A 17608-nucleotide genomic window follows, 5' to 3' on the forward strand; every position below is an offset into this window, starting at 1 on the left:
AATTGGCTTAGCTTCTCTAACTGCACAGACACAGCTGGTAGCATCATCTATAACTTTTCTATATCCCATTCCTTGACACAGACAATAACATTCCTGACCCGTCTCCCAGATTATCACGACCAGCAAGCCGCATTTCTTGATCTATTTCTAACAACAGTTACTTAGAAGTGTGTAACAAATACCTATTGTCCACTTAGGAGTGGTGATCATGCTGTGATAATGATAGACATCACTCTAGACTAAACTCTTGATCCCAAGTTGAAGAGCTATTGCTCAAAACAGCAATGTACTGCAATAAGGCTGACTGAGATCCCCCATGAGGAAATATCTTTTCTCTTTATGTGGAACAGTGCACAAATGAGACTACTGAATGGTTCAAAGCAGCAATTGAAGCACATGCTTCCACACAGAAGTTCTATAGCAAACCCAACTCTCCCCAATGGTTTACTTCTACTATGCAACTGTCATTACTCAGAGGCAACATGCATCCCGCAGATTTATTCCAGTATAAATCCAGTACAAACAGACAAAAGTTTATAGAAGCTAGAAGTAATTGTAAGAAATAAGTAGTGACAGCGAAGAGAGAATATATTGAAACCACCAGAAAATGTCTTAAAGTGTAGAAATTAGGAACTCGTGATTTATGGAAAATCTACAACAGTTCCCCCCACTATCCAACAATCATGAGGTTGTTTGCACGGCAACTAAGCAAGCTAACATGTTTGCCCATTAATTTGCCTTAAACTCTACTTTGGACCCAGTAAACCACTTCCTCCTTGATTTTCCGTTGCAGACAGAAACAACACAAGATGATCTGAAACTCACCGCTTCTCATGATATGATAAACAACTTAGACACCTCAAAAGCATGTGGATCTGACCTCATTCTGGCTGCACTACTAAAAAAATCCTCTGCTGAGGATGTTCCAGTTCTCTCCAAACTCTTCAACAAATACCTTAACAAATCATGCTTTCCTGACTACTGGAAAACTGCTTCTGTGGCACTAGTTTACAAGAATTCTGGCAAAAGAACTGATTCATTAAATTACCCCATTAGCCTCCTCCCTCTTTTCGACAAAATATTTGAGTCCATAATTAATAAAAGCTCTAGGCCACCACCGTACAATTGCTAAACTTATGTCTGACAATCAATATGGATTTAGGCCAGCCCATTCTACTGCAGATATCCTAACTGTAATTTCTGAACATGTACTGGATTAGGCAGGGGAGAGAAGGGCAGTAGCCCTAGGTATATCTAAGGCTTTTGACAAGGTATGACACGATGGTTTTCTCAGGAAAATCAGATCCTATGGTATAAATACTTAACATAATTAAATCCTTCTTAAGAGAAGAATCCAGGTTGTCCTCCATTTATGCATCTATGCTAATTCATTCAACACAAAAAAATGAGATTTTATTTTTGAAATTGCCTGAAAAAACTTGGCTGTAAAAATAAAAAAAAAATAAAAAACCCAATTATTTCAGAATTTAGAGTGAAGGATCAGTTTTGCATAAGTTTAACATAAAATAATCACTAAGAAGGTTATTTTTGCTGAGGTGGTTGACTATTTCTCTATTTAACACAGATTCAAGTAACTTACTCATGATGCACAGGAGACTTATTTGTCTGTACTGAGTGGGAGATGATCGATCATCTGGAATCTTAAATACAGGGCATACCATTAAGATTTTCCAGGGTATTGGAAAGCAATTCTCCTTAAGACAATGCTTAAACAGCTTTGTAAGTATGAGAGCTAGTTCTGGTTGAAGTTTTTTGAGCACTATAATTGGAATGTTGTCAGGGCCAGTTGCTTTACTGAAATCAGGGTTTTGATTAGCTTGGCAACATCACACACTAATATTTGTATGTTGCATAGAGTGTTTTCTGATACAGAAGAAAATATGGGGGTTGACTGCCTTGGTCACATAGGGTAGAAATAGCTGCAAAGTTTTTGGCAAAGAGTTTGGTTTTGTCTTATGCTGACAAGATTACCTCAGGTCCATTGATTATAGTTGGGATAAAGCACACGCTTCTGTTCAGGAGCCTGTTTGCTATTATCAATTAACACAACAAACTCTCCAATTGATACTAATTCCTCTCAACTCAATTTACACAACCAACTCATACTAATTCATACTAAGTGTACTCACCTCAATTTGCACAGCCAACTGTACAATTAATACAGCATCAACTTAACTTAATTAACACAGCCAACTCTTCAATTGGTACAAATTCATCTTTACTCAACTTAAACAACCAATTCTTCAATTAATATAAATTCATCTTAACTTAATATACACAACATATTCCTAAATTCAAGCTAATTCATTAAAACTCAATTTACACAACCAACTTCAAATTTATTTGAATTCTTTTTAACGCAATTAACACAACCACCTCTTCAAGCAATGCTAATTTCTCATAACTAAATTTAAACAACCATCTCTTCAATATATACTAATCTTTTTTAACTCAATTCATACAACCAAATCTTCAATTGATACAAATTCATCTAAACTCAATTTACACAACCAACACACCAATTCATACTAATTCCTCTTAACTGAATTTACAGACTCTTTAATTCATACTAATTCTTCTATTCTCAATGTATGCAAGTGAGTCTTATTCTTTCCATCGCAATCAACTGTACAATTCATACTAATTTCTATTAACTCTCTTTACAAAACCAACTTTTCAATTCATACTAATTCCATTTTAACTCAATTTACACAACCAAATTTTCAAATTATACTAAGTCTTCTTAATTCAATTTACTCAATCAATTTTTCAATTCATACTAATTCCTCTTAACTCAATTTACCCAATCAACTCTTAAATTGATACTAAATATTTGTCACCCAATTTACACAGCACAGTCTTCAGTTAATACAAATTCATCTAAACTTAACTTACACAACTAATTTCCTGATTAAACAAAATTCACTTGAACTCAATTTGTGAACCCTCAGGGAATAGGGATCTCCTTTATCAAATACGAATCAAACCTCGGTCACAAACCCCAATGTGACCTGTGCTCATTCTTCGCAGGGGATTCAGTCGATCTGGTTGGAACTACTTCACCTTCAGGTTAATAGGTCGCTGCTTCGTTAGTCTGTCACACTGGAAATGAATCAATTTTATGCACATAAAAAAAAAAGGAGACTTGGATAAATCTATTCTACTGGTTAATTCAAGATAGATGTACAAAATATAAATTATTGTTCAGATGTTGATTTTGACAAAACTCGACTACTAATTAGAATTAATTACTCTCAGTTTTGCTGTGGTGACAGTTGGGAAAAGAGATAGGGAGGTGACGACCCTTCGTTAAGTATTAGATTCGCAGAAAGACCCTAGACCAATTGCCTGTAAATACGTCACCTCAAGGGAATTCCCAAGTATGTGTGAACCTGTGAATCTACAAACGCTTTCAGGCCTGTTTCTAATGATCAGAAAAGGTCAACCTTCTGGTATTATAATCAGATGCCAGACGTCCCTGAGTTGGAGCTCGCTGTCACCGGAAACGAAATTATATTACGTTATGTCTCTCAAAGTGACATCAAATTGTCACTTTCACCAAGCAATCAAGTTTATATGTCGGTTTTATAAAAATAATAAAATGAATAATCTTTCAGCACGCTTGGATGCCAATGCATGGGCATACAATAATACTTAACAAATTCTCCAGTGTTTTGGGAGTTCAACCCCTCCCCAATAGGGAGACCTACCACTCCCAGAGACGGTCACGTCACAAATTTACAATCAGTTCTTCAATTTATATGAATTTTACCTCAATTTTACACGATAAACTCTTAAATTCATACTAATTCTACTCAACTAAAATTACTCAACCAAATTTAAATAAAAAATAATTCTTCTTAACCTAATTTACACAACGTTCAATTCATACTAATAATTCTTAACAGGAGGCACACAACCAACTCTTCATAATAAAATTTAAACACAAATCTTCAATTGATACTAATTCTTTTTAACTCTATTCTTCCTCTCAATCATTTTAAAACCAATATTTTAATTCGTACTAAGTCTACTTCATTCAATTTACACAAAAACTAATCTAACCTTCATACTAATTCATCTTAACAAAGTTTACAAAATCAACTCTTCAATAATTACTAATTCATCTTAATTCAATTTACAAAATAAACTCTTCAATTCATACTAATTCATCTTAACTAAATTTACACAATCTACTCTTCAATTCATACGAATTAATCTTAACTAAATTTACACAATCAACTCTTCAATTCATACTAATTCATCTTAACTCAGTTTAAACAATCAACAATTCATACTAATTCATCTTTACTCAGTTTACGCAATCAACTCTTCAATACATACTAATTCATCTTTACTCAGTTTACACAATCAAGTCTTCAATTCATACTAATTCATCTTTACTCAGTTTACACAATCAACTCTTCAATTCATACTAATTCATCTTTTCTCAGTTTACACAATACACTCTTCAATTCATACTAATTCATCTTTACTCAGTTTACACAATCAACTCTTCAATTAATACTAATTCATCTTTACTCAGTTTACACAATCAACTCTTCAATTCATACTAATTCATCTTTACTCAGTTTACAAAATCAACTCTTCAATTAATACTAATTCATCTTTCCTCAGTTTACACAATCAACTCTTCAATTCATACTAATTCATCTTTACTCAGTTTACACAATCAACTCTTCAATACATACTAATTCATCTTTACTCAGTTTACAAAATCAACTCTTCAATTAATACTAATACATCTTTCCTCAGTTTACACAATCAACTCTTCAATACATACTAATTCATCTTTTCTCAGTTTACACAATCAACTCTTCAATTCATACTAATTCATCTTTACTCAGTTTACAAAATCAACTCTTCAATTCATACTAATTCATCTTTCTTCAGTTTACACAATCAACTTTTCAATTCATACTAATTCATCTTTACTCAGTTTACGCAATCAACTCTTCAATTCATACTAATTCATCTTTACTCAGTTTACACAATCAACTCTTCAATTCATACTAATTCATCTTTACTCAGTTTACGCAATCAACTCTTCAATTCATACTAATTCATCTTTACTCAGTTTACACAATCAACTCTTCAATTCATACTAATTCATCTTTACTCAGTTTACACAATCAACTCTTCAATTCATACTAATTCATCTTTACTCAGTTTACAAAATCAACTCTTCAATTCATACTAATTCATCTTTCCTCAGTTTGCACAATCAACTCTTCAATTCATACTAATTCATCTTTACTCAGTTTACGCAATCAACTCTTCAATACATACTAATTCATCTTTACTCAGTTTACACAATCAACTCTTCAATTCATACTAATTCATCTTTACTCAGTTCACACAATAAACTCTTCAATTCATACTAATCCATCTTTATTCAGTTCACGCAATCAGCTCTTCAATTCATACTAATTCATCTTAACTCGGTTTACACAATCAACTCTTCAATTCATACTAATTCGTCTTTACTCAGTTTACACAATCAACTCTTCAATGCATACTAATTCATCTTTACTCAGTTTACAAAATCAACTCTTCAATTCATACTAATTCATCTTTACTCAGTTTACACAATCAACTCTTCAATACATACTAATTCATCTTTACTCAGTTTACACAATCAACTCTTCAATTCATACTAATTCATCTTTACTCAGTTTACGAAATCAACTCTTCAATACATACTAATTCATCTTAACTCGGTTTACACAATCAACTCTTCAATTCATACTAATTCATCTTTACTCAGTTTACACAATCAACTCTTCAATACATACTAATTCATCTTTACTCAGTTTACAAAATCAACTCTTCAATTCATACTAATTCATCTTTACTCAGTTTACCCAATCAACTCTTCAATACATACTAATTCATCTTTTCTCAGTTTACGCAATCAACTCTTCAATTCATACTAATTCATCTTTTCTCAGTTTACACAATCAACTCTTCAATTCATACTAATTCATCTTTACTCAGTTTACACAATCAACTCTTCAATACATACTAATTCATCTTAACTCGGTTTACACAATCAACTCTTCAATTCATACTAATTCATCTTTACTCAGTTTACACAATCTACTCTTCAATACATACTAATTCATCTTTACTCAGTTTACAAAATCAACTCTTCAATTAATACTAATTAATCTTAACTCGGTTTACACAATCAACTCTTCAATTCATACTAATTCATCTTAACTCGGTTTACACAATCAACTCTTCAATTCATACTAATTCATCTTAACTCGGTTTACACAATCAACTCTTCAATTCATACTAATTCATCTTTCCTCAGTTTACACAATCAACTCTCCAATTCATACTAATTCATCTTAACTCGGTTTACACAATCAACTCTTCAATTCATACTAATTCATCTTTACTCAGTTTACACAATCAACTCTTCAATGCATACTAATTCATCTTTACTCAGTTTACAAAATCAACTCTTCAATTCATACTAATTCATCTTTACTCAGTTTACACAATCAACTCTTCAATACATACTAATTCATCTTTACTCAGTTTACACAATCAACTCTTCAATTCATACTAATTCATCTTTACTCAGTTTACGAAATCAACTCTTCAATACATACTAATTCATCTTAACTCGGTTTACACAATCAACTCTTCAATTCATACTAGTTCATCTTTACTCAGTTTACACAATTCCCTCTTCAATTCATACTAATTCATCTTAACTCGGTTTACACAATCAACTCTTCAATTCATACTAATTCATCTTTACTCAGTTTACGAAATCAACTCTTCAATACATACTAATTCATCTTAACTCGGTTTACACAATCAACTCTTCAATTCATACTAGTTCATCTTTACTCAGTTTACACAATTCCCTCTTCAATTCATACTAATTCATCTTAACTCGGTTTACACAATCAACTCTTCAATTCATACTAATTCATCTTTACTCAGTTTACGAAATCAACTCTTCAATACATACTAATTCATCTTAACTCGGTTTACACAATCAACTCTTCAATTCATACTAGTTAATCTTTACTCAGTTTACACAATTCCCTCTTCAATTCATACTAATTCATCTTAACTCGGTTTACACAATCAACTCTTCAATTCATACTAATTCATCTTTACTCAGTTTACACAATCAACTCTTCAATACATACTAATTCATCTTTACTCAGTTTACAAAATCAACTCTTCAATTCATACTAATTCATCTTTACTCAGTTTACACAATCAACTCTTCAATACATACTAATTCATCTTTTCTCAGTTTACGCAATCAACTCTTCAATTCATACTAATTCATCTTTACTCAGTTTACGCAATCAACTCTTCAATACATACTAATTTATCTTAACTCGGTTTATACAATCAACTCTTCAATTCATACTAGTTCATCTTTACTCAGTTTACACAATTCCCTCTTCAATTCATACTAATTCATCTTTACTCAGTTTACACAATCAACTCTTCAATTCATACTAATTCATCTTTACTCAGTTTACACAATCAACTCTTCAATACATACTAATTCATCTTTACTCAGTTTACAAAATCAACTCTTCAATTCATACTAATTCATCTTTACTCAGTTTACACAATCAACTCTTCAATACATACTAATTCATCTTTTCTCAGTTTACGCAATCAACTCTTCAATTCATACTAATTCATCTTTACTCAGTTTACGCAATCAACTCTTCAATACATACTAATTTATCTTAACTCGGTTAACACAATCAACTCTTCAATTCATACTAATTCATCTTTACTCAGTTTACACAATCAACTCTTCAATGCATACTAATTCATCTTTACTCAGTTTACAAAATCAACTCTTCAATTCATACTAATTCATCTTTACTCAGTTTACACAATTCCCTCTTCAATTCATAGTAATTCATATTTACTCAGTTTACAATATCAACTCTTCAATACATACTAATTCATCTTTACTCAGTTTGAAAAATCAACTCTTCAATTCATACTAATTCATCTTTACTCAGTTGACGCAATCAACTCTTCAATACATACTAATTCATCTTAACTCGGTTTACACAATCAACTCTTCAATTCATACTAATTCATCTTTACTCAGTTTACACAATTCCCTCTTCAATTCATACTAATTCATCTTTACTCAGTTTACCCAATCAACTCTTCAATTAATACTAATTAATCTTTACTCAGTTTACACAATTCCCTCTTCAATTCATACTAATTCATTTTAACTCAGTTTACAAAACCAACTCTTCAATTCATACTAATTCATCTTTACTCAGTTTACAAAATCAACTCTTCAATTCATACTAATTCATCATAACTCAGTTTACACAATCAACCCTTCAATTCATACTAATTCATCATTACTCAGTTTACCCAATCAACTCTTCAATTAATACTAATTAATCTTTACTCAGTTTACACAATTCCCTCTTCAATTCATACTAATTCATTTTAACTCAGTTTACAAAACCAACTCTTCAATTCATACTAATTCATCTTTACTCAGTTTACACAATCAACTCTTCAATTCATACTAATTCATCTTAACTCAGTTTACACAATCAACTCTTCAATTCATACTAATTCATCTTTACTCAGTTTACCCAATCAACTCTTCAATTCATACTAATTCATCTTTACTCAGTTTACACAATTCCCTCTTCAATTCATACTAATTCATTTTAACTCAGTTTACCAAATAAACTCTTCAATTCATACTAATTCATCTTTACTCAGTTTGCAAAATCAACTCTTCAATTCATACTAATTCATCTTAACTCAGTTTACACAATCAACTCTTCAATTCATACTAATTCGTCTTAACTCAGTTTACACAATCAACTCTTCAATTCATACTAATTCATCTTAACTCAGTTTACACAATTCCCTCTTCAATTCATACTAATTCATTTTAACTCAGTTTACCAAACAAACTCTTCAATTCATACTAATTCATCTTAACTCAGTTTACAAAATCAACTCTTAAATTCATACTAATTCATCTTAACTCAGTTTACACAATTCCCTCTTCAATTCATACTAATTCATTTTAACTCAGTTTACCAAATAAACTCTTCAATTCATACTAATTCATCTTAACTCAGTTTACACAATCAACTCTTCAATTCATACTAATTCATCTTAACTCAGTTTACACTGTCAACTGTCCAATTCATACTAATTCATGTTTACTCAGTTTACACAATCAACTCTTCAATTCATGCTAATTCTATCTTTACGCAGTTTGCAGTATCAACTCTTCAATTCATACTAATTCATCTTTACTCAGTTTACACTATCAACTCTTCAATTCATACTCATTAATCTTTACTCAGTTTACACAATCAACTCTTCAATTCATAATAATTAATCTTTACTCAGTTTACCAAATAAACTCTTCAATACATACTAATTCATCTTTACTCAGTTTGCAAAATCAACTCTTCTATTCATACTAATTCATCTTTACTCAGTTTGAAAAATCAACTCTTCTATTCATACTTATTCATCTTTACTCAGTTTACACATATCCCTCTTCAATTCATACTAATTCATTTTTACTCAGTTTACCAAATAAACTCTTCAATTCATACTAATTCATCTTTACTCAGTTTACACAATCAACGCTTCAATTCATACTAATTCATCTTAACTCAGTTTACACAATCACCTCTTCAATTCATACTAATTAATCTTTACTCAGTTTACCCAATCAACTCTTCAATTCATACTAATTCATCTTAACTATGTTTACAAAATCAACTCTTCAATTCATTCTAATTGATCTTACCTCAGTTTACAAAATCAACTCATAAATTAATTCTAATTAATCTTAACTCAGTTTACAAAACCAACTCTTCAATTCATACTAATTCATCTTTACTCAGTTTACAAAATCAACTCTTCAATTCATACTAATTCATCTTAACTCAGTTTACACAATCAACTCTTCAATTCATACTAATTCATCTTAACTCAGTTTACACTATCAACTCTCCAATTTATACTAATTCATCTTTACTCAGTTTACACAATCAACTCTTCAATTTATACTAATTCATCTTTATTCAGTTTACACAATCAACTCTTCAATTCATACTTATTCATCTTTAATCAGTTTGCAGTATCAACTCTTCAATTCATACTAATTCATCTTTACTCAGTTTACACTATCAACTCTTAAATTCATACTAATTCATCTTTACTCAGTTTACACAATCAACTCTTCAATTCATACTAATTCATCTTTACTCAGTTGACACAATTACCTCTTCAATTCATACTAATTAATCTTAATTAAGTTTACAAAATCAACTCTTCAATTCATACTAATTAATCCTTACTCAGTTTACAAAATCAACTCTTCAATTCATACTAATTCATCTTTACTCAGTTTACAAAATCAACTCTTCAATTCATACTAATTCATCTTAACTCAGTTTAAACAATCAACTCTTCAATTCATACTAATTAATCTTTACTCAGTTTACACAATTTCCTCTTCAATTCATACTAATTCATTTTAACTCAGTTTAATAAATAAACTCTTCAATTCATACTAATTGATCTTTACTCAGTTTGAAAAATCAACTCTTCAATTCATACTAATTCATCTTAACTCAGTTTAAACAATCAACTCTTCAATTCATACTAATTCATCTTTACTCAGTTTACACAATTTCCTCTTCAATTCATACTAATTCATTTTAACTCAGTTTAATAAATAAACTCTTCAATTCATACTAATTGATCTTTACTCAGTTTGAAAAATCAACTCTTCAATTCATACTTATTCATCTTTACTCAGTTTACACAATCAACTTTTCAATTCATACTAACTCATCTGTACTCAGTTTACCCAATCAACTCTTCAATTCATACTAATTCGTTTTTACTCAGTTTACACAATTCCCTCTTCAATTCATACTAATTCATTTTAACTCAGTTTACCAAATAAACTCTTCAATTCATACTAATTCATCTTTACTCAGTTTGAAAAATCAACTCTTCAATTCATACTTATTCATCTTTACTCAGTTTACACAATCAACTCTTCAATTCATACTAATTCATCTTTACTCAGTTTACACAATCAACTTTCAATTCATACTAATTCATCTTTACTCAGTTTACACAATTCCCTCTTCAATTCATACTAATTCATTTTAACTCAGTTTACCAAATAAACTCTTCAATTCATACTAATTAATCTTTACTCAGTTTGCAAAATCAACTCTTCAATTCATACTAATTCATCTTTACTCAGTTTACAAAATCAACTCTTACATTCATACTAATTCGTCTTTACTCAGTTTACACAATCAACTCTTCAATTCATACTAATTCATCTTTACTCAGTTTACCCAATCAACTCTTCAATTCATACTAATTCATCTTTACTCAGTTTACACAATTCCCTCTTCAATTCATACTAATTCATTTTAACTCAGTTTACCAAATAAACTCTTCAATTCATACTAATTCATCTTTACTCAGTTTGCAAAATCAACTCTTCAATTCATACTAATTCATCTTTACTCAGTTTACACAATCAACTCTTCAATTCATACTAATTCATCTTTACTCAGTTTACAAAATCAACTCTTCAATTCATACTTATTCATCTTTACTCAGTTTACACAATCAACTCTTCAATTCATACTAATTCATCTTTACTCAGTTTACACAATCAACTCTTCAATTCATACTTATTCATCTTTACTCAGTTTACACAATCAACTTTTCAATTCATACTAACTCATCTTTACTCAGTTTACCCAATCAACTCTTCAATTCATACTAATTCATTTTTACTCAGTTTACACAATTCCCTCTTCAATTCATACTAATTCATTTTAACTCAGTTTACCAAATAAACTCTTCAATCCATACTAATTCATCTTTACTCAGTTTGAAAAATCAACTCTTCAATTCATACTTATTCATCTTTACTCAGTTTACACAATCAACTCTTCAATTCATACTAATTCATCTTTACTCAGTTTACCCAATCAACTCTTCAGTTCATACTAATTCATCTTTACTCAGTTTACACAATTCCCTCTTCAATTCATACTAATTTATTTTAACTCAGTTTACCAAATAAACTCTTCAATTCATACTAATTCATCTTTACTCAGTTTGCAAAATCAACTCTTCAATTCATACTAATTCATCTTAACTCAGTTTACACAATCAACTCTTCAATTAATACTAATTCATCTTTACTCAGTTTACCCAATCAACTCTTCAATTCATACTAATTCATCTTAACTCAGTTTACACAATTCCCTCTTCAATTCATACTAATTCATTTTAACTCAGTGTACCAAATAAACTCTCCAATTCATACTAATTCATCTTTACTCAGTTTACAAAATCCACTCTTACATTCATACTAATTCGTCTTAACTCAGTTTACACAATCAACTCTTCAATTCATACTAATTCATCTTTACTCAGTTTACACTATCAACTCTTCAATTCATGCAAATTCATTTTTACTCAGTTTACACAATCAACTCTTCAATTCATATTAATTAATCTTAATTAAGTTTACCAAATAAACTCTTCAATACATACTAATTCATCTTTACTTAGTTTGCAAAATAACCTCTTCTATTCATACTAATTCATCTTTACTCAGTTTGCAAAATCAACTCTTCAATTCATACTAATTCATCTTTCCTCAGTTTGCAAAATCAACTCTTCAATTCATACTAATTCATCTTAACTCAGTTTACACAATCAACTCTTCAATTCATACTAATTCATCATTACTCAGTTTACCCAATCAACTCTTCAATTCATACTTATTCATCTTTACTCAGTTTACACAATTCCCTCTTCAATTCATACTAATTCATCTTAATTAAGTTTACACAATCAACTCTTCAATTTATACTAATTAATCCTTACTCAGTTTACAAAATCAACTCTTCAATTCATACTAATTCATCTTAACTCAGTTTAAACAATCAACTCTTCAATTCATACTAATTAATCTTTACTCAGTTTACACAATTCCCTCTTCAATTCATACTAATTCATATTAACTCAGTTTAATAAATAAACTCTTCAATTCATACTAATTGATCTTTACTCAGTTTGCAAAATCAACTCTTCAATTCATACTTATTCATCTTTACTCAGTTTACACAATCAACTCTTCAATTCATACTAATTCATCTTTTCTCAGTTTACACAATCAACTCTTCAATTCATACTAATCCATCTTTACTCAGTTTACACAATTCCCTCTTCAATTCATACTAATTCATTTTAACTCAGTTTACCAAATAAACTCTTCAATTCATACTAATTAATCTTTACTCAGTTTGCAAAATCAACTCTTCAATTCATACTTATTCATCTTTACTCAGTTTACACAATCAACTCTTCAATTCATACTAATTCATCTTTACTCAGTTTACCTAATCAACTCATACTAATTCATCTTTACTCAGTTTACACAATTCCCTCTTCAATTCATACTAATTCATTTTAACTCAGTTTACCAAATAAACTCTTCAATTCATACTAATTCATCTATACTCAGTTTGCAAAATCAACTCTTCAGTTTATACTTATTCATCTTTACTCAGTTTACACAATCAACTCTTCAAGTCATACTAATTCATCTTTACTCAGTTTACCCAATAAACTCTTCAATTCATACTAATTCATCTTTACTCAGTTTACACAATTCCCTCTTCAATTCATACTAATTCATTTTTACTCAGTTTACCAAATAAACTCTTCAATTCATACTAATTCATCTTTACTCAGTTTGCAAAATCAACTCTTCAATTCATACTAATTCATCTTAACTCAGTTTACACAATCAACTCTTTAATTCATACTAATTCATCTTTACTCAGTTTACCCAATCAACTCTTCAATTCATACTAATTCATCTTAACTCAGTTTACACAATTCCCTCTTCAATTCATACTAATTCATTTTAACTCAGTTTACCAAATAAACTCTTCAATTCATACTAATTCATCTTTACTCAGTTTACAAAATCAACTCTTCAATTCATACTAATTCATCTTAACTCAGTTTACACAATCAACTCTTCAATTCATACTAATTCATCTTAACTCAGTTTACACTATCAACTCTCCAATTCATACTAATTCATGTTTACTCAGTTTACACAATCAACTCTTCAATTCATACTAATTCATCTTTACTCAGTTTACAAAATCAACTCTTCAATTCATACTAATTCATCTTTACTCAGTTTACAAAATCAACTCTTCAATTCATACTAATTCATCTTTACTCAGTTTGCAAAATCAACTCTTCAATTCATACTAATTCATCTTAACTCAGTTTACACAATCAACTCTTCAATTCATACTAATTCATCATTACTCAGTTTACCCAATCAACTCTTCAATTCATACTAATTCATCTTAACTCAGTTTACACAATTCTTTCTTCAATTCATACTAATTCATTTTTACTCAGTTTACCAAATAAACTCTTCAATTCATACTAATTCGTCTTTACTCAGTTTACACAATCAACGCTTCAATTCATACTAATTCATCTTAACTCAGTTTACACAATAAATTCTTCAATTCATACTAATTAATCTTTACTCAGTTTACCCAATCAACTCTTCAATTCATACTAATTCATCTTAACTATGTTTAAAAAAACAACTCTTCAATTCATTCTAATTGATCTTACCTCAATTTACAAAATCAACTCGTCAATTCATTCTAATTAATCTTAACTCAGTTTACACTATCAACTCTCCAATTCATACTAATTCATGTTTACTCAGTTTACACAATCAACTCTTCAATTCATACTAATTCATCTTTACTCAGTTTACACAATCAACTCTTCAATTCATACTAATTCATCTTAACTCAGTTTACCCAATCAACTCTTTAATTCATACTAATTCATTTTAACTCAGTTTACCCAATCAACTCTTCAATTCATACTAATTCATCTTTACTCAGTTTACACAATTCCCTCTTCAATTCATACTAATTCATTTTAACTCAGTTTACCAAATAAACTCTTAAATTCATACTAATTCATCTTTACTCAGTTTACACAATCAACGCTCCAATTCATACTAATTCATCTTAACTCAGTTTACCCAATCAACTCTTAAATTCATACTGATTCATCTTAACTATGTTTACAAAATCAACTCTTCAATTCATTCTAATTGATCTTACCTCAATTTACAAAATCAACTCGTAAATACATACTAATTCATCTTTACTCAGTTTACAAAATAAACTACTCAATTCATACTAATTCATCCTTCGTAAGTTTACAAAATCAACTATTCTATTCATAATAATTCATCTTAACTTAAATCAGTTTAAAAAATCAACTCTTCAATTCATACCAATTCGTCTTAACTCAGTTTACAAAATCAACTCCACAATTCATACTAATTCCTCTTATCTCAGTTAGCACAATGAACTCTTCAATTCGTACCAATTCCTCTTAAATCAGTTCACAAAATCAACTCTTCAATTCATACTAATTCATCTTTACTCAGTTTACAAAATCAACTCTTCAATTCATACTAATTCATCTTATCTACGTTTGCACAATCAACTCTTCAATTCATACCTATTCATATTAAATCAGTTTACAAAATCAACTCTTCAATTCATACTAATTCATCATTACTCAGTTTACAAAATAAACTCTTCAATTCATACTAAATCATCTTAACTCAGTTTACACAATCAACTATTTAATTCATACTAATTCATCTTTACTCAGTTTACACAATTCCCTCTTCAATTCATACTAATTCATTTTAACTCAGTTTACCAAATAAACTCTTCAATTCATACGAATTCATCTTTACTCAGTTTGCAAAATCAACTCTTCAATTCATACTAATTCATCTTAACTCAGTTTACACAATCAACTCTTCAATTCATACTAATTCATCTTTACTCAGTTTACCCAATCAACTCTTCAATTCATACTAATTCATCTTTACTCAGTTTACAAAATCAACTCCTCAATTCATACTAATTCATCCTTAGTAAGTTTACAAAATCAACTATTACATTCATACTAATTCATCTTAACTCAGTTTACACAATCAACTCTTCAATTCATACTAATTCATCTTTACTCAGTTTGCAGTATCCACTCTTCCATTCATACTAATTCATCTTTATTCATTTTACACTATCAACTCGTCAATTCATACTAATTCATCTTTACTAAGTGTACACAATCAACTCTTCAATTTATACTAATTCATCTTTACTCAGTTGACACAATCAACTCTTCAATTCATACTAATTCATCTTAATTAAGTTTACACAATCAACTCTTCAATCCATACTAATTCATCTTTACTCAGTTTAAAAAATAAACTCTTCAATTAATACTAATTCATCCTTACTCAGTTTACAAAATCTACTCTTAAATTCATACTAATTCATCCTTAGTAAGGTTAGAAAATCAATTCTGCAATTCATACTAATTCATCTTTACTCAGTTTACACAATCAACGCTTCAATTCATACAAATTCATTTTAACTCAGTTTACAAAATCAACTCTTCAATTCATACTAATTCATCTTTACTCAGTTTGCAAAATCAACTCTTCAATTCATACATATTCATCTTAACTCAGTTTACACAATCAACTATTCAATTCATACTAATTCATCTTTACTCAGTTTACACAATTCCCTCTTCAATTCATACTAATTCATTTTAACTCAGTTTACCAAATAAACTCTTCAATTCATACGAATTCATCTTTACTCAGTTTGCAAAATCAACTCTTCAATTCATACTAATTCATCTTAACTCAGTTTACACAATCAACTCTTCAATTCATACTAATTCATCTTTACTCAGTTTACCCAATCAACTCTTCAATTAATACTAATTCATCTTTACTCAGTTTACACAATTCCCTCTTCAATTCATACTAATTTATTGTAACTCAGTTTACCAAATAAACTCTTAAATTCATACTAATTCATCTTTACTCAGTTTACACAATCAACGCTTCAATTCATACTAATTCATCTTTACTCAGTTTACACAATCAACTCTTCAATTCATACTAATTAATCTTTACTCAGTTTACACAATCAACTCTTCAATTCATACTAATTCATCTTAACTATGTTTATAAAATCAACTCTTCAATTCATTCTAATTGATCTTACCTCAGTTTACAAAATCAACTTTTAAATACATACTAATTCATCTTTACTCAGTTTACACAATCAATTCTGCAATTCATACTAATTCATCTTTACTCACTTTACACAATTCCCTCTTCAATTCATACTAATTCATTTTAACTCAGTTTACCAAATAAACTCTTCAATTCATACTAATTAATCTTTACTCAGTTTACACAATCAACTCTTCAATTCATACATATTCATCTTTACTCAGTCTACACAATCAACTCTTCAATTCATACTAATTCATCTTTACTCAGTTTACCAAATAAACTCTTCAATTCATACTAATTCATCTTTACTCTGTTTTCACAATCAACTCTTCAATTCAT

At 29.4% G+C, this 17608-nt stretch overlaps 1 protein-coding gene across 7 annotated transcripts in view; it reads left to right on the plus strand.

Moving 5' to 3' along the window:
• Positions 1-17608, plus strand: part of LOC145296047 (regulating synaptic membrane exocytosis protein 2-like) — an 874180-nt gene that overhangs the window by 275955 nt on the left and 580617 nt on the right. The gene's annotated exons all lie outside the window — the stretch shown is intronic.

The sequence above is a fragment of the Euprymna scolopes genome, chromosome 16, assembly GCF_053919585.1.
Source record: "Euprymna scolopes isolate OS-2025 chromosome 16, ASM5391958v1, whole genome shotgun sequence".
Taxonomy (NCBI): Eukaryota; Metazoa; Mollusca; class Cephalopoda; order Sepiida; family Sepiolidae; genus Euprymna; species Euprymna scolopes.